The sequence below is a fragment of the Notamacropus eugenii genome, chromosome 5 (genome assembly GCF_028372415.1).
Source record: "Notamacropus eugenii isolate mMacEug1 chromosome 5, mMacEug1.pri_v2, whole genome shotgun sequence".
NCBI lineage: Eukaryota > Metazoa > Chordata > Mammalia > Diprotodontia > Macropodidae > Notamacropus > Notamacropus eugenii.
In genome coordinates this window covers 202,408,914-202,436,256 of record NC_092876.1, presented here as the reverse complement: position 1 = coordinate 202,436,256, position 27,343 = coordinate 202,408,914, and the positions used below count along the sequence as shown (strand labels likewise).

At 38.8% G+C, this 27,343-nt stretch overlaps 1 protein-coding gene across 16 annotated transcripts in view; it reads left to right on the top strand.

Annotated features, from left to right (window-relative positions):
• The window catches only part of STARD13 (StAR related lipid transfer domain containing 13), a 750,665-nt gene that overhangs the window by 572,742 nt on the left and 150,580 nt on the right, over positions 1 to 27,343 (top strand). The window lies entirely within an intron of this gene.

Below are 27,343 nucleotides of genomic sequence, written 5' to 3'. Positions count from 1 at the left end.
TTTCCTGGTTCTGCTCCTTTTGCTCAGCATCAGATCATATAAGTCTTTCCAGGCCTCTCTGAACGCTTTCTGTCCATCATTTCTTATAGCAAAGTAGTATTCCATTGCATTCATGTACCATAATTTATTCAGCCATTTCCCAGTTGATGGGCATCCCCTTGATTTCTAGTTTTTGGCCACCACAAAGAGAGCTGCTATAGATATTTTGGTACATGTGGTACCCTTTCCCATTTTTATCACCTCTTGGAAATAATACTATTGTTATTCAACTATATATACATTTACTCATGTTCTAAAATACATGTGGTACAGTGGAAACAACACTGGTTCTGGTAGCAAAGGAATTGGGTTCAGATCTTACTTCTGATGCTCTGTGTTCAGATCTTACTTCTGATGCTCTGTGATGCTTAACCTCCTAAGCCTCAGTTTCTGTATCTGTAAAATGAAGGTTTTATACTAGATGGCCTCTGAGGTGTCATTTCTAGCTCTGAATCTCTGCTGCTATGTTGTCCAGGCCTTTAATGACCACATATTTCAATTTTATGGCCATAGTAACACAAGCCCTTGCAGGTTCTGCCAAGCTGGAAAAGATTCTGGTGGCGGTTTACTTATAATCCAAACCAATAAACATTTATTAAGCACCTACTAAGTGCACGCACTATGCTAAGCACTAGGGATACAATTAATAAAAAAAGAAAAAAGTCCCTGCTCTCAAGGAGCTTACAGAAAAACAGGGAGACCACACAAAAGAATGCAGGAAAATGAGGTTGAGGGGGCATGGAACATCAGCTAGGCAGAACAGTAGATGCCAAGTGAGTGATGTGAGAGTCCAGTTTCTGCCATCTATAAAGGAAGCCATTGGGAAGAGTTTGGTACAACACCTTCTAGCCCTCTAGAAGGAAGAGGAGGCTATGGGAGGTGGTGTTAGTCAAGGCTTCAGTTGGCATCATGGTGATGAGTTTAGAAGTGTTGAGCCTGTCCTGGGAGGGGCTTCTTGTGCTGTGGAGTTCAAACCAGACAGGGCAGCAGATGCAAAGTGGAGTGAGACTCCGGACTGTGTATAAGTCATCAGAGGAACTGATTGGATGAACACCATCTCTCAGTACCTCTATGGAGATCTAAAGCCAAAACTAGATTGAGATTTCAATTTTTAAGAATGATTTGAAAATTTTTACTCTCCAGTTAATCTTGAGAGAACATAATTCATCAGGATCTGCATTCATTTTTTCAAATGAAACCAGATTTGTCAGCTAGATGGTGCAGTGGATGGAGTGTTAGACTTGGAGTCAGTTCAGATCCTGCCTCAAACACTTATTAATTGTGTGTCCCTGGACAAGTCACTTAAATTCTCTTGATTTCCTTATCTGTAAAATTGAGATAATAGCACCTACCTCACAGAGTTAGCATGAGGATCAAATGAGATAATATTTGTAAAATGCTTTACCAGAGTTAAAATATATGGTTGTTGTCCTTCTTTTTCGAAGAGGACCAAAATGACATCACCATGATAAAGTGAAGTTTCAGTTTGTCTGACTGTGGCTGATCAGACCAATGAGAGCTTGGAATGCTCTACAAGAGACTGGGCACGGCCACTCTATATGAATTTTGGGGGTGAGTACTCCAAATTTGTGCATCATACATTTACTTTGTGCTGTCTCAATTCTACTTTGCTCAAAGAGCACAGCACCCTTTCTGATGTAGACGTACCATGCTGAGCGGTCCTGTGCAAGTGTCTTCCATGTTGCACAGTCAAATCCAAAGTTCTTGAGAGAGACCTTGAGAGTGTCCTTGTATCACTTCTTCTGACCAGCAGGTGATCACCTGCCCCATGAGAGTTCTCCATAAAATAGTTTTTTTGGCAAGCACACATTTTGCATTTGAACAATGTGGCCAGCCCATCAGAGTTGTGCTCTCTGAAGCATAGTTTGAATGCTTGGCAGTTCAGCTCGAGCAAGGACTTCAGTGTAGTACCTTATCCTGCCAGGTGATCCTCAGAATCTTCTTAAGACAGTTCAAATGGGAGCGATTCAGTTTCTTGACATGGTGCTGGTAGATTGCCCATGTTTCACAGGCATACCACAATGAGGCCAACACAGTGACTCTGTAGACCTTCAGTTTGGTAATCAGTCTAATACCTCTTCTCTCCCAAACTTTTCTTGTCTCCCAAACACTGAGCTCGCTCTGTCAATGCGTGCATCAACCTCATTGTCAATGTGTACATCCCTGGAAAGTACACTCCAAGGTAAGTGAACTTATCCACAGCATTCAAAACTTCTCCATTCCTTGTAAACAATGGTTCCAAGGATGGATGATGTGGTGGTGACCGATGGAGCACCTGTGTTTTCTTGGTGTTAATTATTAGGTCAAAGTTAACCACTTAAAACGTATAAACACTAAGTAGAACAGCAAGCGATGCCTGTCCCAGGTTTGAAGAAACCTCCATGTTCAGCATTTCACATGATTGCTGTAATTGTACTCATGGCCTCTTACTTTCAACTGAAGCAGGAATTTTCTCCCATTCATGTCTTTCTTGGCTTAGCACATAACACAACTTGCCCAGTAGGTGCTCCATAAATATTTGTTGCGGTTGGTGTTGCAACCACATTCCAATATGATGTCTGAGATGGTAAGGGTGTTCTGTGGCTCCTGTGGTTGGCCTTAGTGCTTGTTCATTAGCAAACATTTCCTTCATAGTCTTGGACCATTTGGGCCTTCCTCTTACCTCTAGAGATGCTAGGAGAGTTGCCATTACATGTCTAGAATGTGAATTGTTTGAGTGGATACCCGTATTTACATATTGATCAGAATTCCTCAGTCTAGTTCAGCTTTCCTTGAATGGAAACAATCTGTAGATATTTTCTGCTCAACCTAGTCTTCTCTGGTCATTGGTAAAGAACAAGGAAATACATGGTTTGAATAAAGTCAGTCAGCTGAGTGCTGACTATGTGTCAGTCAGTGTGCTAGACACTGAGTATTATAAAGATAAGACTAAGTGTCTGTCCTCAAAGAGCTGATAGTCTGTGGAGGGGGAGATAAGATGTATTTGTATGCACAATGGATATGAGTTGTCAGAAAGCATCTATTATATATTATTATATACCAAGCACTGTGTGATTTGGGACTAACAGCTGGGGAAATTAGAAAGGTGTCCTGTGGATGGCAGTACTAGAGCTAAGCCATGAAAGAAACAAGGGATTCCTTGTTTGGCAGAAGCATTTCTATTTGCTTCTAGAGATAATAAGGAGTCACTAGAGTTTGTTGGAGAAGGGGAAAGGTAGCATTACTATTTGACATGGTCAGACCTGTATTTCCAGAAATCACTTTCTGGAGCTGTATGAAGGACAGAGTTGGGGGAGGAAACACTGGAGGCAGGAGAGACCAATTAAGAGGCTATTGCAGTCTGCTAGCTGAGAACTGATGAGCACCTGAACTCTGATGGTGGTGGTGGTGGTGGTGGTGGTGGTGATCATATGAGTGGAGAGAATGGAACAGATAGAGATGATATGGAGGGAGAAATGATAAGATTTGTCAGCTGATTGTAAAAATTTTGTCTGAATTGTGTATGTTGTAAAGCTGGAGCAAGAACTATCACTAGGCACATGATGAATTAGATCAGCAGTCTTCAAATATCCCCTTTGCCTCCCAACATACACACGTTTCATTAAAAAATTTGAATGCACACTCTTTCGTATGCACCAAGGCTCAGCTACAGTGCCACCTTCTAGATAAAGCCTTTCTCATTCTCCCACTATTAATCTCTCCCCGTGTGTGTGTGTATCTATCTTATATCTATTTTGTACAGGCTTATATATGGACATATATTCTTGCCTCTAGACTATAGCCTCCTCAAGAACAGAGGTCTCTTTTTTCTTTGTATTTCTAGAATCTAGAACAATGCCTGCCAAGTAGTAGTCATATGTTATTGATGACTACTTTCCACCAGGCCACTGTTCCCAATTTTTCAGTTGCTGCCCCTGTCCTACCACTGGAAAGAAGCTAGGAGAAAGAGAATTAGTGATCTACCCTGATGGGTTCCATGTGCTACACTGCCTTCATTATCCCTACCTCTCATAAATGCTGCCACCCTGGTCCCTGACCCTGTAATAAAGGCCTGAACAGGCTGTAACTTCTACTGACCTGCCCCCCCACCCCCTCCCGCCCAAGTCTGTCTTGATGTCCTTTTCCAGAGGCCCTTCATTTAGCCTATATGTGTACTCATTGCCATAGCCTTTGCTACATCCCACTCCTTGGAGGGAGGTAGAAAGACAGAAAATCTAGTAACTCTCCTCTTGTATCAGTAGCCACCCAAATAGAGTAGCTTTGGTCAGAAACTCTCTGTCTGGGAGTGAGGAGACCTTAGAGCCTTATTTTCTTCAAAAACGCCTATCAACCATCTTATATAGCCTTTGGGGGCCATGGCTCCCACTTTTGGAGACTGCTTCTCTAGATAAGGAACCATTCTGTTGTCCTACTGTCTTTTAGCTGACCCTCAGGAAGACCAAATTGATAGCATAAGTCGTTAGTGTATATGCTACCCATCCTTGCTTTCTCATCCTATGCCAGTGTAGTCCATATGTGCCTGGAAATCTCCTTAGGAAGGCTGCCACCCAAGGTTCTGGGAGCTTTCTTCTTAATCTCCTGTCATTCATTACCTGGATCCCAATGAAGCACACATGTTTTCTTGCCACAAGCCAACTCACCTTCTTTTCCAGTCCAGCACTGCTCTGATAACATACTTAAAGCAGCTTCTCATGTGTATTCTTAGTTTGTAGTGCATCGCATGTACCTCTCCATTACCTTTTGAGTGACCCTCGACTTCAGTTTATTTGGAGGTTGTGGTGTTCCATGATTTGCCATAAAGTGTCTTGAGAAGAATATCATTAAAAAAATAAGTTTTTGACAACATTAAACTTAACCATCATGTTGACAATACCAACCCTAGCATCTGTCTGGAGGAAGGGATGCACTTGTTTACCTCTCTTTGACTGGCTAGTACAAACCCACCATTTGGTACTACATGTCAGGAGCTCATGAAGCTCCACATGGCATCATTGTTTCCTGGCAGTTCCCAGCTTCTTTGCATTCCTAAAACAGTGCAGAGGCATGAAGAGAGGGTTGAAGTAACCTTTACTCAGTAGGGTAGGGTGGGTAAAAGGAATGGTGGGTTATTGAGAGACATTGTTGCCCAGCCCAGACCTAACCTGCCATAACCCAACAGTTTTTGCAAGTGGAAATCCACCTTCTGTCATCTATGGCCTAGATACAAACCACCCTGGCCAAGTGAGGAACTCTTCTGTTCTATGAAGAATCTCATTCTACAGCTCGAGTAGCCTCCTATAAAATTATTTGGTGCCAAGGTGTGGAGAGGCACTGAAATGATTAAACAATACTTTGCTTTTATATGACATCCCCAGTTGGTTCAGTTTGAACAGCACACCTATGATTGAAATGCAACATATGCCTGCAGGGCCAATATCCTAATAAAATTCACCGTATAGTGAAGAAGTCTTCTTTTCCGCTGGCAGCTTCTGTCTTATGATGGGAATGGATTTTAAAAGTGGGTCTTTGTAAAATCAGAACTTGCAAAAAAAAAACTATCTCTGATTATGTAAAAAGGGGAAAATGCTGAGGGGAAGTGAAAACTTTGCCAGTGAGAAGGTAATACTTTGAAAACAGGAGAACTGTTTCCCAGCTATTTAAGTTTCCTGCATGGAATGTCTAGCATTCTGTTATCACCGTTTCATTGACAGCCTCTCAGGACATGCATCTCAGCATGCCTCACCCATATATTTTTGCCCAGGTGTCAAAAATAGGCAGGCGATGGGGTAAGTGTGAAAGCTGTTGAGGGAACAAGGCAGTAGATTCCAAATGAAGGAGAATAGATTGTGAGTTTTAGAGGTTACTTGGAGTCTTGGCTAAATCATGTCTTAGAATGGAATTAAGTTGAATTGGCATGTGATGATTGGTTTCTTTAAAGCCCAAATAAGTAATTTGATTACTTTGTTGGTAATATTAAAGATTGTGTTGATTTAGTTTAAAAGGTTAGGATAAAAATTGGCACACTAGTTGAAAAAGAAACATGAAGGATCACAAAGAAGTATGCAAAATATCAAAGAAATGAATAAGTGAAAAAGATGGGTTGATCCCTTGGCAAGGGTGAGGGATAATCAACAGACCTGGGTGCTCCATTGATATCTTACTGATGTCAAGAGAGTGAGGAAGGGCTCTAGCAGTTTGGTTGGACTTGATATGGTGAACTTATGGATAAATGGGTTACAATTCCATTCAACAAGTAATTTTTAAATGCCTACTACATTGTTAGTTTTGTACCTAGCTAGAGATAACATAGAGAAAAATAAAGCAGTCCCTGCCCACAAAGAGCTTATATTCTATGGAAGGGAAACAAATACACAGATAAATATATGTAAAACATATAGGGAGAAAATGCCTATATTTTTGGTAGGCGAGAGCATTAACAAGTGGAGTGATCAGAAAAAATACTCTCTCCAATGATGTGATCTATATCATTGGAAAGAATATTCATATACATATGATCAAAGTTCCATTTCAGTATCTGTAGCTATATAGACTCAAGCAGAAACTCACATAGACACATTCTTTGCCCTTATGTCTACAGGTAGAAAAAAAGGGAAGAAATGTATTTTTGACCTGTTGTTTACAGCTTGGTATTACCTATTTATTAATCTCAAGTTTCATTATTTGATGAGTCAATTTCTGTGTTAAACATTATCTTTAAGGGACTAATACTTCAAAGTTTCATAGATTCAGGAAGGCTACATGGAGAGAGTGATGGAGACAAATTGCTGCACCCAGAGTCAGAACTAAGTTCAAATCCTGCTTCTTGTCCTGTGGGATCGAATCAGGAGCAAGTCCTTTCACCTCTCTGAGCCTCAGTTTCCTTCTTTGAAAAATGGGGATAAGCCTACCCACAGTCCCTATTTCATGGGGTAGTTTTGAAACTCAAGAGAGAAGGTATAAGAAGTCTTTGTAAATGTCAGTTGTCATCATTAATATTTTTGTTGTTTTCCTGTGGACCTCGCCTCTACCAACAAAGACTGCAGCTCTTCTAAGTGATGCACCTCCAGTGTTAGCAGGGCTGGTCCTTGAAGGCATACAGTCTGCTGCTGGGCCCTACCTTGAAACCTTTCCAACTTGGTAGGATTTGCTAAGGCTTGTGTTCTGTGGGTCATAGCTTTCCTTCACATGAAGATGAGGTATTCAGAGAGGACTTGAGTGAAGGAAAAGGAATAAGTAGATTTTTAAAACCTACATTTAACTTAGTTCTATGACTGTTTCCTTACCACGTAACTATGAGGCCGTGGAAATGACATAGGCATGTAGACAAACATGCCTGAACTTTACACAAACAGCCAATTAGATGTGTATATTTTATTTTGGCCTGAAGAAAAACATTTGGAAATGTAGATGTGTATCCATTTACAGAAAATCTACCAGGCTATTGCGTACTTCTGACATATTTCTGTCTTGTGCACTTCCTGTCTTAAAATACAAAAATAAAGGATACACAGACCAAATCCTTGCAAATCAGAGGCTATTCAGACTAAGGAGCTGAGCTAAAGGCACATGGTTTTCTGATGATGACGATGGCCACATCTAGGGTGAATGAATCATCCTAACCTGGCAAATAAGTCTCTTCAATTTTAACAAAATGATTCATTCAGGAAAGGCAGTCAATGTAATAAGGTTAAGGCACAAATATTCTGACTTAAAGGTCTCAAAGCTATGTAATGTTATTCTTCTTTGAAAAAGTGACATTCCCATAGTTTTGGTAAATTGCTAGATGATGAGGGAAGGATAAAATTAAATTTTATCCACTATTTTAAGGTAACCATTTAAATTTAGATGTATCCACAATAGCACTTGAAAGAAGAAATAAATGTGACACCCAGGTTCAGGCAATTAATACGTATAAGAAACTAAATATAATCCCACAGTATTAATATTATATTTTTCCAAGCTTCCAACACTCAACCTGGGTAGGAATGATACATTATTCCTAATGTGAAAAGGTGGAAAAATGTGGATTAAATGATAATTCAGTTAGATGGATTTGAAAATGACTGAATAGCCAGACTCAAGAAATGTTTAATGGTTCACTGTCAAACTGGCAGGAGGTCAGTTTGGAATTCCCCAGGGATCTGTGTTTAGTCCTGCCCTGTTTAACATTTTTGTCAATGCCTTAGTTGAAGGCATAGGTGATATGCTTATTAAATTTGCATATAACTCAAAGCTGGGAGGGATAGCAAAAGCCCTGGGATGAGGATCCAAAATCCTCACAAGCTGGAGCCTTGGAAAGAATTTAATGTATACATGGACAGGCTGCCATCAAATGTCTGAATTGAATAAGATGAAATTCAGTTAGGTTGAATGTAAAGTCCTACAAATGTCTTTACAAAAAAATTTCATCTTCAGCAGGATTAAATGAGGCAAGCATGGTTAGACAATGATTGCTCTGGAAAAGAGAGGGGTGGGGTGGAGAGAAAGAAGTTTAATGGACTGCACAAAAAGCAAATGCCTTTGTGGGGTGCATTGAGAGAGGTCCAGCTTACATGAATAAGGAGATGGTGCAGTGGATTGAGTGCTGGGCCTGGAGTCAGGAAGACACATTCTTGAGTTCAAATTTGGCCTCTGACACTTACTAGCCATGTGACCCTGGCCAAGTCAATTAACCCTGTTTACCTTTGTTTTCTCATCTGTAAAATGAGCTGGAGAAGAAATGACAAACCACTCCAGTATCTTTGCCAAGAAAATTCTAAATGGGGTCATGAAGAGTTAGATGCAATTGAAAGCAATGGAACACCACCACCACCTGTGTAGTCTGTGTGGGTCAGCCATTATCTGGAGTGTTGGGTTGAGTTATAGGTGCTTGTGTCCTATAAAGATAAGTTGAAGGGACTGGATATATTTCTCCTGGAGAAGAATACCCTTGGGAGGACATGATCATTACTGTGTTCAAGTATTTGAAGTGCTATCATGTGGAAAAGGGATTAAACTTGTTCTTTATGGCCTCAGAGGCTGGAACCAATAATAGTGACTACAAGCTACAAAGAGGAAAATTTAGGCTTGAGCTCATCAGGAAAAGCTTCCTAACAATTAGGTTATCCTTTGTGTCGTGGGCTGTTCTCAAAAACCACTCCTTAGGGTCTTGGAGCCTGAGGTTGTATGATCACTTTTAGGATAGTATATAGTTTTTGTTATTGTTCAGTCACGTTCAACTCTTCATGATTCCATTGGGGGTTTTCTTGGCAAAGATACTGCAGTGGTTTGCCTTCCATTTGCTTCTCCAGCTCATTTTACAGATGAGGAAGCTGAGGCAAAGAGTAAGTGTCTGAGACTGGATTTGTACTTGGGTCTTATTCCAGACTCATCACTCTATCTACTTTGCCACCTGGCTGCCTGAAGTCTTTTGTTTGAAGTTGTACTTTCATCCTTAAAGTCTTTCTTCTGTACGTTTGACTTGCCCCCATGTCAGCTTTCCACATAGCAGTTTCTTGGGGATTGTGCTGTCATTCACCCTCCTTGAGTACAGTTCTCAGTGGAGTCCTGGTACAATAAGCATCACTCTTCAATTGCTTATATTCCAGGACCTTGTTGCTCAAGAATGATATCTTGACAAGTTCAAATCCCAGAGCCTTAGAGAAAATTGCTCAGTACCAATCATCTCTAAAACTTTTTTCCCATTTAGATATAAAGTCTGATGCCTCTCTGATGACAGTGACATCTGCTGTCACTTGAGAACTTTAGTTTTATATTTTTTCTTCTAAAATAGTCTCACAAGCCAATATTGGGTAAGAAATACATAACAGCCTGGTAGCCTTTTTTAGCATTGAATAAAAATTCATTTCTACAAAACAAAAAATCCTGAATCTAAGATTTAGGTATTTTTCCACCAGACAGAAGTAGTATGCCCTAGTAGGGTAACTGAGCTGTAAAGCATAAATTATGTTTGATTGAAGCAGATATAAGTGTATTACTCTTCTTTCTTTGTTAGAAAATAAATGACTGTTAAAATAGTGGCTCATAAACAACATTAACCAGCTTGACAAAATCTCTTTCAGAATGATTTTTTAAAAAAGAACTATCTGGCTACACAGGAATTAGAACTGGAGGATATAAACAGATAGATTGAGCATTTATTAAGTGCTCACTACGTACCAGGCCCTGTGGTAACCACAAATAATAAGGCAGTCCTTGCCCTCAAGGACTTAGATTCTAATGGGGGACACATAGTAGGTGAGCTTGAAGGGGGACGAGGAAGTGGCAGGTGAACTAAGACAGATGTCTTGGTCTGGGTAAGTAAGGCAAAGCCTTGTCAGAACCCAGGGTGGTTGCAGGGATGAAGACCAAGGTTTAAGTGAGGAAGGAATCTCAGTGAAGAAGAGATGATGGCCTGAGTGGAGATGACTGAAAAAGAGACCTTGGAGATCATCTGGTCCAATGTATACAATTTATAGGGGAGAAAAATGAACGTTCACAGAGGTTAATTGACTTGTCAAAGGTCAAGCAACTAGTAAATAGAGCTGCCATTGACTACATCTAGTAAGTGGCATTTTTAGGCACCAGTTTGGAATCTTTTCCATTTTTTTGAGCCTTTCCTTTCTAAATTCACTCTGAACACATTCATTCATTGAGCACATTTACTGAGTACCTACTTTAGGCAGGCACTGGCAATCTTTAATTTGGGAGCAAAAGTGCTTTTTGGTGACTTATCCTCAACCCTCAGGTTATGTTCAGTATTAAAAAACCCTGGGAATGCTCATGACTTAACTGCTGATTATAAAGTCTCACTGGCTTGTCTATGTTGAATATATTTAACGTGGAGAAAGATCCTTAGGAGACTAATATTACTAGTACAATGACTACTAGTAGTAATACTCTTTCTCCTCCTACTAGTACCCCTATTAGTACTACTACTACCTAGCATTTAAATAGCATTTTAAGGGTTGCAAAGCACCTCACAAATAGTATCATATTTTATCCTTACAGCAACCCTGGGAGGTAGATGCCACAATTCTCTCCATTTTACAGGTGAGGAAGCTGAGGCTGAGAGATGTTAGTTGACTTGCCCAGGTCACAAAACTACTGAATGGTGGTATTCCAACTTGGTTCTTCCAGACTCCAAATTCAGCACTCTTACCCACTGCACCACCTCACTGCCTACAATGAATGACATAAGACATTGTCTTTGATTTTCCTTTGTTCAACCTTTTCATTAATGACTTAGATGAATGTCTATGTGCCTGTATCAAATATGAAGCTGATACAAAGCTGGGAAAGAGCTATGAAGTTAGATGACAAGATCAGAAGTTAAAAATATCTTGATAAGTTGTAATGACATTTAACTGTGGATAAATATAAAAATCTCAGATTTAAATTTTTAAAAACCAATGGCAGAAGTCCAAAATGAGAGAGACCTTACTTGGTAACATGTGATAAAACAAAACATGGAAGATTTAGTTTAATAGAAATTCAATATGACCCAGATAATTACGAACTCTGTGATACTGGATAAGTAACTTAACTTTTTTCTGCCTCAGTTTCTCCATTTGTTAAAAATAGATAATAGTACCTACCTCCCAGGGTTGTTGTAAGGATGAAAATGAGATCATATTTGTAAAGTGCTTTGCAAACTTTATACAGTGATGTAAATGGTAGTTGTTATTACTATAACTATGATACAATACCATGATGTTGCTGTCCTCAAAAAATAATAACTTTTAATCTCCATTCATAAAACTACAGTGTTCAGATTAGAGCAGAGAGTATGCTGAATTGTTCACTAATCATCTACTTGGAGCGCCATGTTTGGTTTGGGGATGTAAGATTTTCAGGACACAACAAACCAGTGTCTAGAGGAATAAGACCAGATAGAAAGTCCTCTAGATAATAAACCCATATGTGAATGGTTAGAGGATCTGAGGCTGTTTAGTCTGAATGACTCTTAAAGGGGTTAACGTGTGGAAAAAGGAATGAACTTACACTGTTGTTGTTGGGGGGTTTTTCCCCAGGGACCAAAATTAGTTATCAGTGGTTGGAAATTATGTAGAAGCAGATGTTAGCTCCATAGAACAAAGAATATAGCAACTAGAGCTGCTCACAGTGAAATGGGCTACCTTGAAAAGTATGGAGCTTCTGCTGCTACTGGCAATATTACAGCACAACCTGGGGAACTATTAGTCAGGAAGCTTATAAGAAAAAATGTCCGGTTTTTATGTGAAGATCAAACGAGGTAATTTCTAATTTCCCTTTCTACTCTAAAATTCTGTTTTTCTGATGCTGTGATTTTATTCATCCTGCTTAAACTCTTCAGTCTTAAAATTTTTAGTATTTCAACATAACTGCTTTTAGAATTTCTCCTTTATAAAATTCTGCCCACACAGAAAATGTTAAATTACAAAAAAAACAACAACAACCCTTCACCACTCAGTCAGGTATGCCAGGGATTTTGCCACTGAAAGTACAATTCCTCTGACTCTTTCCCCAGTAAAAGATATTTTTCTAAATATCCTGGCCTCCCCTTTCACTTCTCAAAGTGTAGGTACTTCTGGGTAAATTTACATGCAGTAATTGGAGTTATTGTACCAAGAGAGCTAACTACCCTTAATCTTGGCTCCAAAATTCACAAGCTAATTTAGAGCAGAATAATTTTCTTGAAGTCCCAGTTTCCTTTACATGATAATATTTTGTAAATTTTTAAAAACTGAGATTTGAAGTGACTTCACTAGATTATATCTTCCAGATCTTGTAAAAACTTATCAGTTTCTTTCATTCAATTTTCAGGTAATTTTAACAGATTTACTGAGCATTTACTGGACATTGTAACATCAAGATGAATGTTTAACAGGAGGAATAGCGCACAAAGGGATGGCTAGGTGGTGCAACAGTTAGAGTCCCAGGGCTGGAGTCAGGAAGACTCATCTTCCTTGAGTTCAAATTTGACTTCAGACACTTACTTGATATGTGACCTTGGGCAAGTCACTTAACCCTGTTGGCCACAGTATCCTCATCTGTAAAATGAGCCAGAGAAGACAATGCAAAACACTCCAGTATCTTTGCCAAGAAAACCCCAGTTGGTATCACAAAGAATTGGACATGACTAAAGACTAAACACTATGCAAAACAAGTAGAAAACATATTCCTTCTGAGAACTCAAAGTAGAATTGAGAAGATGAATAAAATATTTAGAAAATAACTGCAGAGCAACCAGTATGAACACATGCTATCAACTTCTAAACCTATGTAGGAAATTCCTCACAGGGCTTCTTAAGAGCTTGTTTTTATTAACATTTGGATAATTAGATTTCAGTGTAATTGCTTTCCTTTATGCTCCTATATATTTTCTTCTGATCTTTTTCAGAAGGACTCCATAGATTTCCCCAGACTCTCCAAGAAGTTCATGACACAAAAATGATTAAGAAGCTCTGCCTCTGGCATTCTTGAATTGGGTCAGTTAACGTGCTTTCGCAGACTTCCAGGAATGGGAGCTTATTACCACCACCACCACCACCACCACCACCACCCCCCACTACCCCAAGACAGCCTATTCCACTTTTGTAAAGCTCTAATATAATTAATCTGTAAGATCAATCAGTAAACATTGACTGAGCACCTACAGTCTGTCAGGCTGTGTGCTAAGCACTGAGGATACAAAAAGAGACAAAAGACGAGGAGTTTACAACTTAATAATTTAGAGATTGAAGAGACCTTGGAGACCATGTAGTCCAACCCATTAATTTTACTAATGAAACTGAGGCCCAGAGAGGCAGGAACCCAGATCCTCTGATTGCAACCTCACTGATTTTTGTACTATTCCATCTTGCCTCTGATTCTTCATTCTTCATGTTGAGCTGAAGAGAATTGGTACACAGGAATGGCATATAGTGAGAGCTTAATAAATCTTTCTTGACTGATTAAGAAGTCATGTGTAGGAATTGGCCAGTTTTCTTTTGTTAATTAGAGTTTCACATGTTTGTTGCCTAGGTAGCAAAATTCATTGGCATACTTCAGACTCCATGTTGCCAATGAAAACCTTGGGCTTTGTATTATTTCCCTGACCATAAATTCCATTGTTGTGGTATTCAAGTCCTAGCATTTTAGAGCTGATGTTAAGTTCTTCCTATTTCTAGTTATAAAGCTAGACGACATTCAGTTTGGTTCTGTATGGCCTAAGAAAAAACACCAATTAAACTAACTACAGTTCAGCAGGTAGACAGTGCAGTAGGTAGAGCACTGGGCCTGGAGTTGGAGATCTGAGTTCAAAACCAGCCTCAGATACTTACTAGCAGTGTAACCCTGGACAAGTCACTTAACCCTGTTTGCTTCAGTTTTCTTATCTATAAAATGAGCTGGAGAAGGAAAGGTAAACCACTCCAAGATGTTTGCCAGGAAACCCCAAATGGAGCCACAAAGAGTTGGACATGACTGAAAGAACTCAGCAACTACTACAGTTCAGCCAGTGAAGAGAGCTCTGGACTCAGTCAGGAAGACCACAGTTCAAATCCTGCCTCAGACATTTATTACCTGTGTGACCCAGCAAGTCACTTAACTATGTCTGCCTCAATTTCCTCATCAGCACTTAACTCCCAGGAATATTGCAAGGATCAAATGAAATAACATTTATAAAGCACTTTGCAAACCTTGAAGTGCTATTTAAATGTGAACTATTATTCACGTAACATTTCCTAGATACTAATTACTTTAAATAGAACACTTAAATCTTCTAAATATGCTCAGCAGTAGGATGTGAGTGGGAGCATTTTTTTTTTCTGTTGAGAATTACAAACCCACCCCCAAAAAAGTTATAAGCCATAGTAATCCATAGGCATTAGGAGATAGGAGAGCACTTCAGAATTAACTGAGGCCAAAAAAGGCCAAGTGACTTCCTTACAGCCACACTACTCATCAGTAACAGAGCCAGAATTTAAATCCAGCCTGGTTCAGTCAAAGGCACAATGGATTCAGAATACAGAGAACTTATATTCAGATTTGACTTCTGCTCCCAACCTGTGTACCTAGGCACATCTCAGGGCCTGCGTTTATCCATCTGTGACTGTGGAGTCAGAAGACCCAAGTTTACATCCCAGCTCTGATAAATAACCACCTGGGTGACCTGTGACCTTGCCCAGTCACACTCTGTTCCTCCTGTAAAATGAGGGGGTTGAACTAAATGTTCAGACTTCATATCTAGGTTCCTATAACGATGTGACTCAACATCCAGGGTTCATTCCCCATATATCACACCAATCTTGTGTTGCTATTGCTAAGTGAAATGTTTACCTTTCTCGTTTATATTTTTTTTAAATTAACAAACGTTTATTTTCTCTACCTCCATCTCATCCCCATTAAAAAAGGAAGAAAGAAAAAAGAATCTTTGTAAGAGATGTAGTGCATGCCTGTAATCCCTGCTGCCTGGGAAACCAAGGCTGGCAGATGTCTTGAGGTGTGGCAGGCTAAGGTAATCATACTGAATTTGGCATTAATAGGGTGAGCCCCTAGGCTTCCCAAAAAGGGAGGGAGTGGGATCTGCCTGGTGAGTAGCCTGTGCCCTTCCAGTGTGGCCAAGAGAGGGAAATCCAGTCTTAAAGGGGAGTGTGTGTGTGTGTGTGTGTGTGTGTTCAAACAAAACAAATTCCTCCAATGACAGTATAAAAAAAGTTATCTTATTCTGCCTCTTGTATCTGTCATTTCTCTGTTTAGACAGTGGTCAGCATGTTTCATGACTGGTTCTCTGGATTGTTCTAAAAGTGTTCAGTAGGACTATAGCAAAGAAACAATTTCATAATACAACAAAAGAAAAAATAAATACTTTAGTTTATCAATATTTTGAAAAAATGAGATTTTATCATTAGGCAGTTTCTCTACCACTAATATTATTTTTCTTCATGAATTACTGTGACTGAAAAACAATTGATTACTTGGTAATAATTCTGGGGGGTGATTGGCATCTCCTACCCTAGCTTGTTCTGACCTTTAAACAGCAGATACAGAGTCTGTTAAGGGTGATACTGGAAATCCTGACAGTTCAATGGGCCCTAGGCCAGATTGGTTATCACTCTTGTACACATTAACCTGTCACTGGAACAGGTAGGCCAGATCTATTTTATGATCAATCCAAGAGGGGGAGGGGGAAAGAGGAGAACAGATAAAGAAAGAGAGCAGAGAAAAAGGGATAATGGAAAGGGGAGGGATAGAAGAGTTCCACTGAGGGTGAGACATGAAATACTTGTTGCAACTAAAATGAATTCTTGTCGTAGCTTGCTTTCACTTGGACTGTGGTGACTCAGAATTATTACTCATAGGTATTGTTGCCCTTTGAAATTGAGATTCGCTGTCCTACTGCTTGAGGGGAGCTAAGAGGTCCCAGGGATAGAGTGCCAAGCCTGGGGTCAGGAAGACCCAAGTTCAAATTCAGCTTCACTAGCTAGGCAAGTCACATAGAGCTGTTTGCCTCAGTGTCCTTATCTTTAAAATGAGCTGCAGAAGGAAATGGTAAATCACGAGAAAACCCAAGTGAAGTCACAAAGAGTTAGTCATCGCAGAAATGGCTTAATAACCACAAGGAATCCTGTAGCTTAGACTTCTTGGGAAATTCAGGGCTTTTTCTTTTCTTGTTTTTCACACTCCAAATCTGTAGAAGGCAGCAGGTGCTATGGGTAGAGCTTGAAAACATGGAGTCAGAAAGACCTCAGTTCAAATCCTCTGAAACTTATTCTCTGTGTGACCCTGGGCAAGCCACTTAATCTCTGTTTCCTCAGCTATAAAATAGGAATAATAGCACCCACCTTCCAGCAGCTGGGAGGATTATATGAGATAATCTATGTGAAGTGTTCTGCAATCCTCATAGGGAATCGCTGTATGGATACTTATTGTTGTTATTGAAAATAAATATAACTTATTGGATTCTACAGATTTTACACTAGTGCAAAGAAAACTTGGGTTTTCAAAATTTATTTAGCAAAGGTAGATGTGTCTGCCAGTTTAGCATCAGTTCTTGGAAGTATCTTGACCTAGAAAAACCTCTTATATTTCTATACTTGGTCCATTTACTCTCTATGATCCAGTGACACTGGCTTTTTTGTTCTGTAGCACAACACTCCAACTCATGACTCCATGCGTTTCCCCCTTGCCAAGAATGTTCTCCCTCCTTATTTCCATATCCTGACTTCCCTGGATTCCTTCAAGTTTCAACTTGTTGTTCAGTTGTGTCCGACTCTTCATGACCCTGTGGATCATACTGTCCATGGGGTTTTCTTGGCAAAGATCCTGGAGTATTTTGCCATTTCTTTCTCCAGTGGAGAAGGGTCACATAGCTAGTAAGTGTCTGAAGCTGGATTTGAACTTAGGTCTTGCTGACTTTAGATCCAGCACTGTAGTCACAGACTCACTTAGCTGCCCCCCAAATCTCACCTACGAGAAACTTTTCCTAGTCCCTCCTTAATATCAGTGCCTTCTCTGTGTTGATCATTTCCAACTTGGGAAATTCCTATGAATAGGATATATGAATATGATCTATATATCTCACATGCCCCTTACAGGGTACAGCTATCGTCCTGTTTATAGCTTGTTTTTTCAGTTGTATGTTGTCTCCTCTATTAGACAGTAAGCTCCCTGAAAGCAGAGATAGTCTTTAATCTTTATTTATATCCCTATTGCTTAGCACAGTATGTGGCACACAGTACATACTTAATGTATGTTTATTGACTATGTGAGATCTGAGTAGGGAAAGGGTTATCATCTACCTGGGAGGTTTGTGGAAGTTTTTTGAAGGAGGTGACATTTGAGTTGGATTACAAAGGATAACGAGGAATCCAAAAGTCAAAGGATGAGAGAGAATGAGAGAGAATTCCAGGCCTAGGAAATAGGACCCAGAAGGACCTTGACTAAGGAACTCAGAGGGTTTTTAGTAGAGGAATGATACGATAAGATCTAGTATAAGAATTTTTTAAAATTGTCATCCAGCCTTCTAGTTTTCCCCAAATTAAATGTCCTTTTTAAAGTTCTCTTGAGGCCTAATGCATAGACCATTCATTGTGTATAATATAGGCATTCCTCTGTGCTAGCTATTAGCAAAATTAAGTCCTCCGTAAAATCCAGCAAACGTTTGTTCAGCTCCCATATGTTATCCACTGTAGATATGAAGACAAACAAAAAACCATCCTAACCCCCCATGAGCTGGAGGAAACTCCAAGTCTCTATATAGATAAGTAAATACAAAACACATGCAAAGTCATTTTGGAATGGGAGAGGAGAGAGTGCTGACAGCTGGGAGGCTCAGGAAAGGTCTTTTGTAGGAGGTGACCATTGAGCCAAGACCTGAAGAGAGCAAGGGGTTCCCAGAGATGAAGTGAAAAGGCATAAGAAGACAGCTTATACAAAAGCACAGAGGCCCAAGAGAGAATGTCCTGGCAGAACCACAAGAAACCTTGTTTGGCTAGGAAAGATATACCTGATGAGTGATAGTCAATAACCATTTTTAAGCATCTCCTGTGTGCCAGGTACTATCCTTTGTTGTTGTTCAGTTGTTTTCAGTTGTGTTGAAATCTTCTTGACTTTGTATAGAATTTTCTTGGCAAAGATCCTGGAGTGGTTTGCCATTTCCTTCTCCAGCTTATTTTACAGATGAAGAAATGCAGGCAAAAAGGGTTAAGTGACTTGCCCAGGGTCACATAGCTTGTAAGAGTCTGAGACCATATTTGAATTCAAGTCTTCTTGACTCTAGACCTCCACACTCTGTCCATTGCATCATCTTGCAGTCTTTAGGTAGTGCTGTGCTAACCATGGGATAATGTTAAATAGAATGAAATCAATAATTAATAATTTATGTAAATATCTCTGTAATATGAAAATCTAAAGAGATAAGTTGAGGCCATATCATTCAGGGCTTTACATGTCAGAAGACTTTGAGATTTATCCTAGAGGCAGGTGCTAGGGTGGCTGTGCTGTGAGTGGAGAGAAAGCCAATGCCAGAGAGGAAAAATAAGACATATTCCTGTCCTCGAGGATGCTGCAGTCAAGCCTTTGGCTGTGTTCTGAATAGAATAGCAACCCCAGTGGGATTAAAATAGGGTCAGTGATTCCTGTAATGTTAAAGATTTCCCTGTCTTCAGGCGGAGGAGAATGGTGATTGCAGAAATATTTTGGGGGAAACTTTTGTTAGTCATGATCTGTCCCCTAATCACTCAAACCCAATTCAATTCAAACCCTATCATGAAGTCAAAACTGGTTAGAAAAAAGAGGTTAGAATGTAAGTTTTCAACTGTGATAAAGATTTCATTGTGTGTAGAAATTCATGTAAGCTCCACAAGTTGTTTTTCTAACTAGCTAAAAATTGATTTTAATTTGGGGAGCAGAGTATAAGAAACCTAAAACAGAGAAGAAGAAAGAAAGAAATGAGCCCCAAATATAAGTGATTAGTCATGGAAACAGTGCTATCTTAGATATTCAGATAATTTTTAGAAATGATAATGGTGTCAGGCTTCCTTTTGCTGCTCTAGAATCTATAATTTGCATTATTTTTAGGATCTTGCTATTTAAAGAAACAGCTCATTTAAAAGTTGGCAACATGGTTATGGTAGAGTTTATTTCTGTCACTGTGTAACTTGAAATGAAAACAAATGCTGCATATGATGGGAGACTTGGAATTTTTTTCTTTAAAGAATCTGTTGCTTTTCCCAGAAAGGTTTGTGCGATAAACAGAATGACACACACTTTTATTTTTCCCAAACTCAGTGTCAAAACTCACAAGAACAACATATCATGGTACAGAGAATTTACCCAAAGGTGACATTATCAGGATTGAATCCCCACAGTGTAATCAGAATGAATAGGTGAACATGCTGATGGAATTCAGAGAAAGGATTTCCGGGAATTAGGTTATATATAGTCTTTTTGTAGTGCCTGAATGAATGATTGGTTATAGAATATTACTCTACTTAAATTTACATTCTTTGGGGGCTCTGGGCAAATCTTGCATTCTTTTTAGAATAGAACTGAAAAGTAAGACAGTCAATGGCTACAATTTTAACCAGACTCTTTCAAAGAGGACTTGGGAAACTTTTTCTTCATTTAAATATGTAGCTTCGGTCTGTACCATTCAGTCTTTTGGTGTAAGCTGACTTTGCTTCAGTTATTAGACATGAATGAGTACAGTTGTGTGGGGGTAACTGGTGAATTTCAAAGCCAAATCTTGTTTTCTTTTTTCATTTGGATTTTCTGTTCACCTTCAAACAGGAGTATCAACTGAGTATGTATATTCAAGCAGGAATCCAAAATGTTGGAGTCTGTATAATTTTAAAAATTCATTACCCTTTTTTTATTCTCAACACAAAGAAAGCACCCTGATGCTGAGAATCTTTTTTTCCCCGTTCATATATTTTGAAGTATATGGATCACTTTTGGAAAAAAAATATGTATGTGTGTGTGTGTATGTGCATATATATATATATATATACATATACATATATATGTGTGTATGTATGTGTATATATATATATATATATATAAAACCAGTGTTGGTGTAGTGATTAGAAGACGGGGAAATCAGGAGAAGTCCTAGCTGTAACATGTGTCCATGGATGAGATACTTTGGATTGTTATTCCTCAGCTGTAAAAAGAGAAGTTTGGATTAGATGATGAATTTCCAAGACCCCTCTGGAGCTCTAAAAACATTTTGATTTTATGATACTTAGATGGAGACTTTGGTGTAAAATATGAATATCACTATCTCTTTTTTTTAATCTTAAGGTCTACATGGATGTATGAACTCATCTAAATAGGACTCTGGCCCCTACTTCATAGAATCCTACAGCCAAGTTTTCTCTCTCAGAATAGTCCAGAGAGTTTAGGTCAGAGATTTGCTGGCTGAGTTGAATTCAAGTAGGATGGAAAGGGGCTCTCTTTTCTGCCACTCTATCCTTTTCTCTTCTCTTCCTCTTCTACAAAATGAACATAAAATTTAGACCGTCTCCCTGGATGAGATTTAAATAAAGGCCGTATGATCACTTTGGAGGCATCCTCCACAGAGGATCATTTTTCAGGTATAGGTTGAACTAGATGGCTTCAGAGCCATCTTCTAACTGAAGGTCAGTGGAAGTAATTTGTTACAAAGCTTTCTATAAGTTTGATTTTGGCAGTGGGGATGTGGATGACCCTGGTTTCTCAAAGGCTATACAAGTGGAACACAAACTCTGGCTGGTCTTATAAAGCAAGAAAGGCCTCCAGTTCAGTCATAGTCATAAACTGTCTTTTGTCCAAGGAACACCTTTACCCTTGCTCAGTTTAGAGAGATTTATTGCTAGAAAGTCGGCCCTCAGTTGAAAAATATTTTACTCATGCTTACAAAAACTGTCTATTGTATTGATGAAAGACACTGAAGAAATCACAGATTTCTGAAGTATAATTGTTTTTGGTATTAATAGAACATGCAAGTTTATCTTTATTCCAAGGCCCTGAGACTTCACTCATGTGGGTACTCTATCCACCAATGCGGATGATAACCCATCCATACTTCATTAAATAGTCATCATGATTTGCTGTGGTAGAGAAATTCAGCTTTGCATAGTAGCCAACAATTTGGTGCTAAGTTTCTCCAGATTTAACTAGGAAAGACTTCAAAGAATATGCACATAGTATCATAACCTTGAAGAACAACCCAGGGAAAACTCCATTCTACGATGAAGTATAGGAATTTAGTAGAGATATTTTAGAATATTTCTGTAAAATAGTTTATAGGATAATGGATTTAGAGTTAGAAGGCACCTTAGAGATCATCTCCTTTTTATTTAACATCTTGAGTTTCAGTTTTATGCAATGAGAAGGTTGGACCACATACCCTCCAAGGTTGCTTCCAACTCTAGACCTGTGATCTCAAGTTTGCTGGTGTAAATATAGCATGCTTATTTTTTTAAAAAGGTGAATTTAAATGTGTAGACTTGGAATTTTAAAAGAAAATAATAAAATGTTATATAACCCCAGCTCATAGTACAGCCTCAGGATTTTTCAGTAGACACTAATTTAGTGACTTATGGGCATTTGAACAAGCAGAGTCAGTGTTCTGGTAATTGCAACAATTCTGAAACATAATTGTATGTCATTTTCTTTAGTTTAATGGCGTTGTGAAGAGAGGGGAATGGAACACTGTCCCCCTTGTTCTTTTACAAATACAGCCCTTCCAGTTACCTAAGTAAAGGGTGAACATCAGCGTCTCTAAACTTCGGAGATTAAAAAAAACCTTGAATATGCCAATCATTTTTGAAATAACTTATAATTACTTAATATTTCCCATTTCTGGTAGTCTCTCTCATGAAGATACTAAACATGGTTAAAAAACAAAACTTTGCCTTTCTTTTGATTCTCTTAGTGTCCAAGAGGAGATACTAGAGGTTATTGTTGACTTACCATTTTTAACTATTCTTAGGAAAGGGACTAAAATGATGAAAGAAGTAGCAATAGAGAGAAAAAGCAAGCTATTTTAGACAAAAGACAAAAGCATAGCACAGAGATTTACTTCTGAAAAATGTGCCTTAAGGATTCAAAACAATTGTTTTCTTATGCCACTGTGATATTACATCTTTAACATATGCATAAGTAAATATAAAGGCAATCCATATTTGATGAAATAATCAGCTGATGGATCTTTCCTGCGAAAAATACTGACTTAAAAGGTTTTACTTAACCACTGATCATGCTTAAATTCTCTTGTGTAAATTTCTAAATGCTTTTTAAAATATAGTAAAAAATGGACATGTCATGTCTCTGGATTTATCATAGTTGAAAACAAAATTATAGCCCCTGCTCCACAAAAAAATAAAAACCCAAGAAAACAAATTTACCTGCCATAGGCTACATTCTGATATACTTTCTGCTTATTAATATTATATTTTTATTAAATATGAAAGGCAGCATAATATAGTAGATAGCTGCCCTCAATCAAGAAAATTTGGGGTTCAAGTGTCACCTCTGAAACATAATGGCTGTTCAGTTCTAGCCAATTCACGTGAGTATTCTGGGTACCTCTCAAGAACTCTTAAGTTTCAGAGAAGGTATCAACCTTTATTAGGAGAGGGATTTTCCTTATCTGAAAGTGTATATACCAAAGGAATCACAGGCCTAGGCTCTATCCTTAGCCCCATACTGCAGCTGGGTTGGCCCAGTGGACAGAGCACTGGATCTGGAATCAGGAAAACCTGAGTTCCAGTGTTGCCTTAGACATGTACTACGAACTGTGTGACAAATCCCTTCACTTCTTTCTGCCTCAATTTCCTCAATTGTAAAATGGGGATAATAATAGCACCTATCTCTCAGGGTTGTTGTGAAGTTCGTATAAGAAGGTCATATTTGTAAAGTACTTTGGAAACCTAAAAGTATTATATGAATGTCAGCTATTGTTTTAAGTTTTTTATTACTAGATACTTGGTACAAATATTACAAAATATTTGGCACAAACCAAAGCTTTTATATTCTAGTTTTCTTTTATAAACAAAGCAGACTATTCGAACTAGGGAATAACCATGCTGTTAATTGATAAAGATTATGTCCTTGGGACATATTACATAAATCATATCAATTTTTCTATAATTTTTTTTTTTGAGAGCAAGGGTCCAGGTTCAAATCCTGGAAGGTTTTGCTACTTTATTGTCTGTGTGATAAATCGCTTAAACTACCTGAATCTCAGCTTCCTTTTGTGAATTAGGAGAGTTAGACTAAATAATTTCTAAGATCTTTTCTAGCTATAAATCCAATAATCCCCTGATTTTACAATAATTTATTACTTCTGTTTTTAGACCAGGGATAATTTTGCTCATAGTCAAAGTATACTTTGAAATGCAGTGAAAAATATTTGAAATTTAGTTTGAATGAAGGTAATTCATTTCTTGAAGTTAGGGATAGTGGTAGCAAACCAGAATATCAGACGCTACTCTAGATGAAAGGAGATGAACCATACTATGATGGATTTAGTGAGTCTGAGGATTCCCTAAGGTACATTTAGTCTAGAAGACCCTTGAGAAACTGAATAAGTTCTTGAACTGGCATTTGGGACGTCCTGATCTGAGTGGAGCCTGAGGCCTGGCAGGCTTTGGACTACTACGGTCTTAGTCGGATCTTCAGGGCCATAGTTGGCAAAAGACTAGACCAGCCTTGAAGCCACACTCAGTATCTCCCATTAGAATCTTCCAGAGATATAGATATAAACCTACCTGTGTCTTGAGATTTAGCCTATAAAGGAAATATTTACCTAGGCCATCACTCTAGTATATTTGGCCTGTTGAAGTAGATCTTAGGTCTAGAAAGCACCTCAGACCATGCTGTCTTGTTCTTCATTATCAAGTTACATATTTGACCTTGTTTTCTTTAAGCAAGAGTCAGGATTTGAGGAACGAGCCCAGGAAATGAACAAAGATTGAGTGGTTTAGAGAAGACAAAAGGAGAACAGTAGAAGAGAATAGGAGAAATAAAAATAAATACTAGTAGGAGGGGGACAGCTGGGTGGCATAGTAGGTAGGGTTCCTGGAGTTGGGAAGATCAGAATTCAAATTTGGCCTTAGACATTTACGAGCCGTATGACCCTGGGCAAGTCACTTAAACTCTGTTTGCCTCAGTTTCCTTATCTGTAAAGGGAAGTGGCAAACCATTTCAGGATCTCTGCCAAGAAAATTCCAAATGGGGTCACAAAGAGCTGGACCAAACTGAAATGACTGAACAGCAACAGCCACTAGTAGCAGGGGAAAAAAAAGGAAAATGGACAAAGGAAGAAAAGAATCTTATTAGAGATAATTGTGTAGACATTGTTTTGCTCTTAGACCTACTGTATACTTTTTTCCACACTACTAGTGAACTCCAGTGATTTGCACAGTCTTTGGCACAGTGCTTCCAAGGTCAGGCAAAGGATAAAATACTTTAGCCCCTTCTGAGCACACACAGCTGGGCCAGTAAACAAACTGTTTTTCTTCATTTTCCCACCAACATTGCTATGGTCTTCGTTCTGCAGGAAAACAGAAAGGATAGGCTACAAAACTGAGATAGGAAATGGCCCTGGGACTTGCCAGACAAGCATTTATCCATCTGATTGAAAGAGTTTGAATGAATTTAAGTACTGCAGGCAAGTTTTCCATTCATTTAGATACTCAGTAAGCCCTTATTAAGTACCTGCTTTGTGCCACAGACTGTGCCAGGAGTACAAACACAGAAAAATCAGTGCTTGCCTTTAAGTAGTTTACATTCTCTTCGAGGAGAAGCAACATGGTCATGGATAAAAGTAAGTTATGTGCAAAAATATTTTTTGTTGTTGGGGTAGTGGGTGCTCAGTTGGAGACATTAAAAGGAACATAAACACCCGGGCTTAAATAGATAAACCCTCATTTTTCTTGTTGGGAGTGGAAACTGAACAGGCAGCCACAAAAATTTTGAGGATTTATATATATATATATATATATATATAGTGTGTGTGCGTGTGTGCGTGTGTGTGTACATGCATTCCTGGATCACAGTAGGTGAAGCTTTTACCGATCTGATGAATAAGTAATCATCAAAACAAAGCATAATGACTCATCTGTACTTCTCCTTTATGAAATGAGAAAACTATTTATTCATCTTAAGTCTTTCTCCATTTGTCTCTATTTGGCATGCATGTCCTGAATAATAACTTCAGGATTGCCTCTCATTGCTTTATCCAAAGGACAGACCCAGGGTTTTATGAATTTTTCTGCTGTGGGCAAAAAAATAACACTTTGCTTTAATTCTTTTTTTAATGATGGATCCTGTCGGTGAAAATGCCTAACAGATCTTTATATTTTACCTGATTTTCGCCCCTGCCAGAGTCTATGCTTTTTACTTGTGGGCTTTATTGAGTAACGGGTAATTGTTGTATGCAGTTGCCCTGACTTTAAGTAGAACCATCATATGCATCTGAAACAGGAGTCTGGCCCCTGGAGTTTACAGGTTAATTTAATCTGTTCCCTGTAAATTATTTAATAGAAAGCCAGTGTTTCAGAAAACAACATGCACCAGTGCCACTTTCTTGTCACATGGAAGACAGAGTGTCTCCCTTTAGGAGGACAGACTGACAGTTCCACTTGTCTTAGCTTTAAGATAATTAGATCAGTAACTTATTCTCTGCTGAAGACTAAACCTTATCTTATTGGCTAAAGTTCAGAATCAATCATGTGTTCCTCGTCCTGTCCTATCTTGAAAGCAGGGAGCAGTAAACAATTTGTATGTTTCAATTAGGTTGCCATAAAAAATGAGTAGCTGCAAGGCATTAGTTTATTACTGGTATCCAGCCCTGTTTTCATTTACTAAATGGCATTCTGAAAGCCTCCATTCTCAACATAATCACCTCAGGGCAGCCACTGAGTATGGCCCTGAATGATTCAATTATGGCTGAAAGTCGTTCTCTTCCCAGAACATGAGATTGAGGACTCTTACAGTCTCCTAGCGTGTGTCTAATGCTTCCATCTTTGTACTTACTGGGATCCTTGCATAAAGATTGCTACGGAGAAGCAACTGTAAGAAGATATTTTATTCTTTTTCTCTTCCATGATTTGATGTTTTCCTTGTACCCCACCTTCCTCTCCCCTCTCTACCTCTATCAGTGAAGGTCCCTAAATAAATGAGAATAATAATAGCTAACATTTATCACTACAGTGCTTTAGAATTACCACGCATTCCTCTTTCATTTTGCTATTTGAGTTTCACAACAACTCTGTGAAGTAGTATATCAATGGGATGTACCATGAGGTAGGAAGAGGGGAAAGGAACAAGTATTTATTAAGTGTCTGTTTTAGTACAGAGACTGTACTAAATGATTTATAAAAATTATCTCATTTAATCTTCACAACAACCCTGAAAGGTTCTTATTATTCCTGTTTTACAGATCAGCAAAGTGAGGCAGACAGATCAAGCAGCTTGCTCAGGTCACACAGGTAGTCAGTGTCTAAGGATGGATTTGAACTTGGATGTTTCTAACTCCAGGTTAACTACATTTTCTTATCTCTTTACTTTGTTGCAGTAACAAGAGAGAAGTTGCCACCTTGCAATAGGTGGCAAAGAATAACAGTAGCTGTTTAATGGTTTTGGATTTCACAGTAGCTCCTCTACTGGCATATGAGAATGTAGGGATGAGAGTCCTGTGGCTTAAAGAAAACTCAGCTTGGAGTCATTGGGGTACTGGGTAGAGATGATTGAGACAGGGTTGTTTCTGACATTGATGGGAAAGAAGTATTGGCAGTGGAGGGGCAAATGAAATGAGTTTCTTAAACTTCTCAATCCAGGGGCAGCAGTTGACTAGAAGAGGTGGTGAGTATGT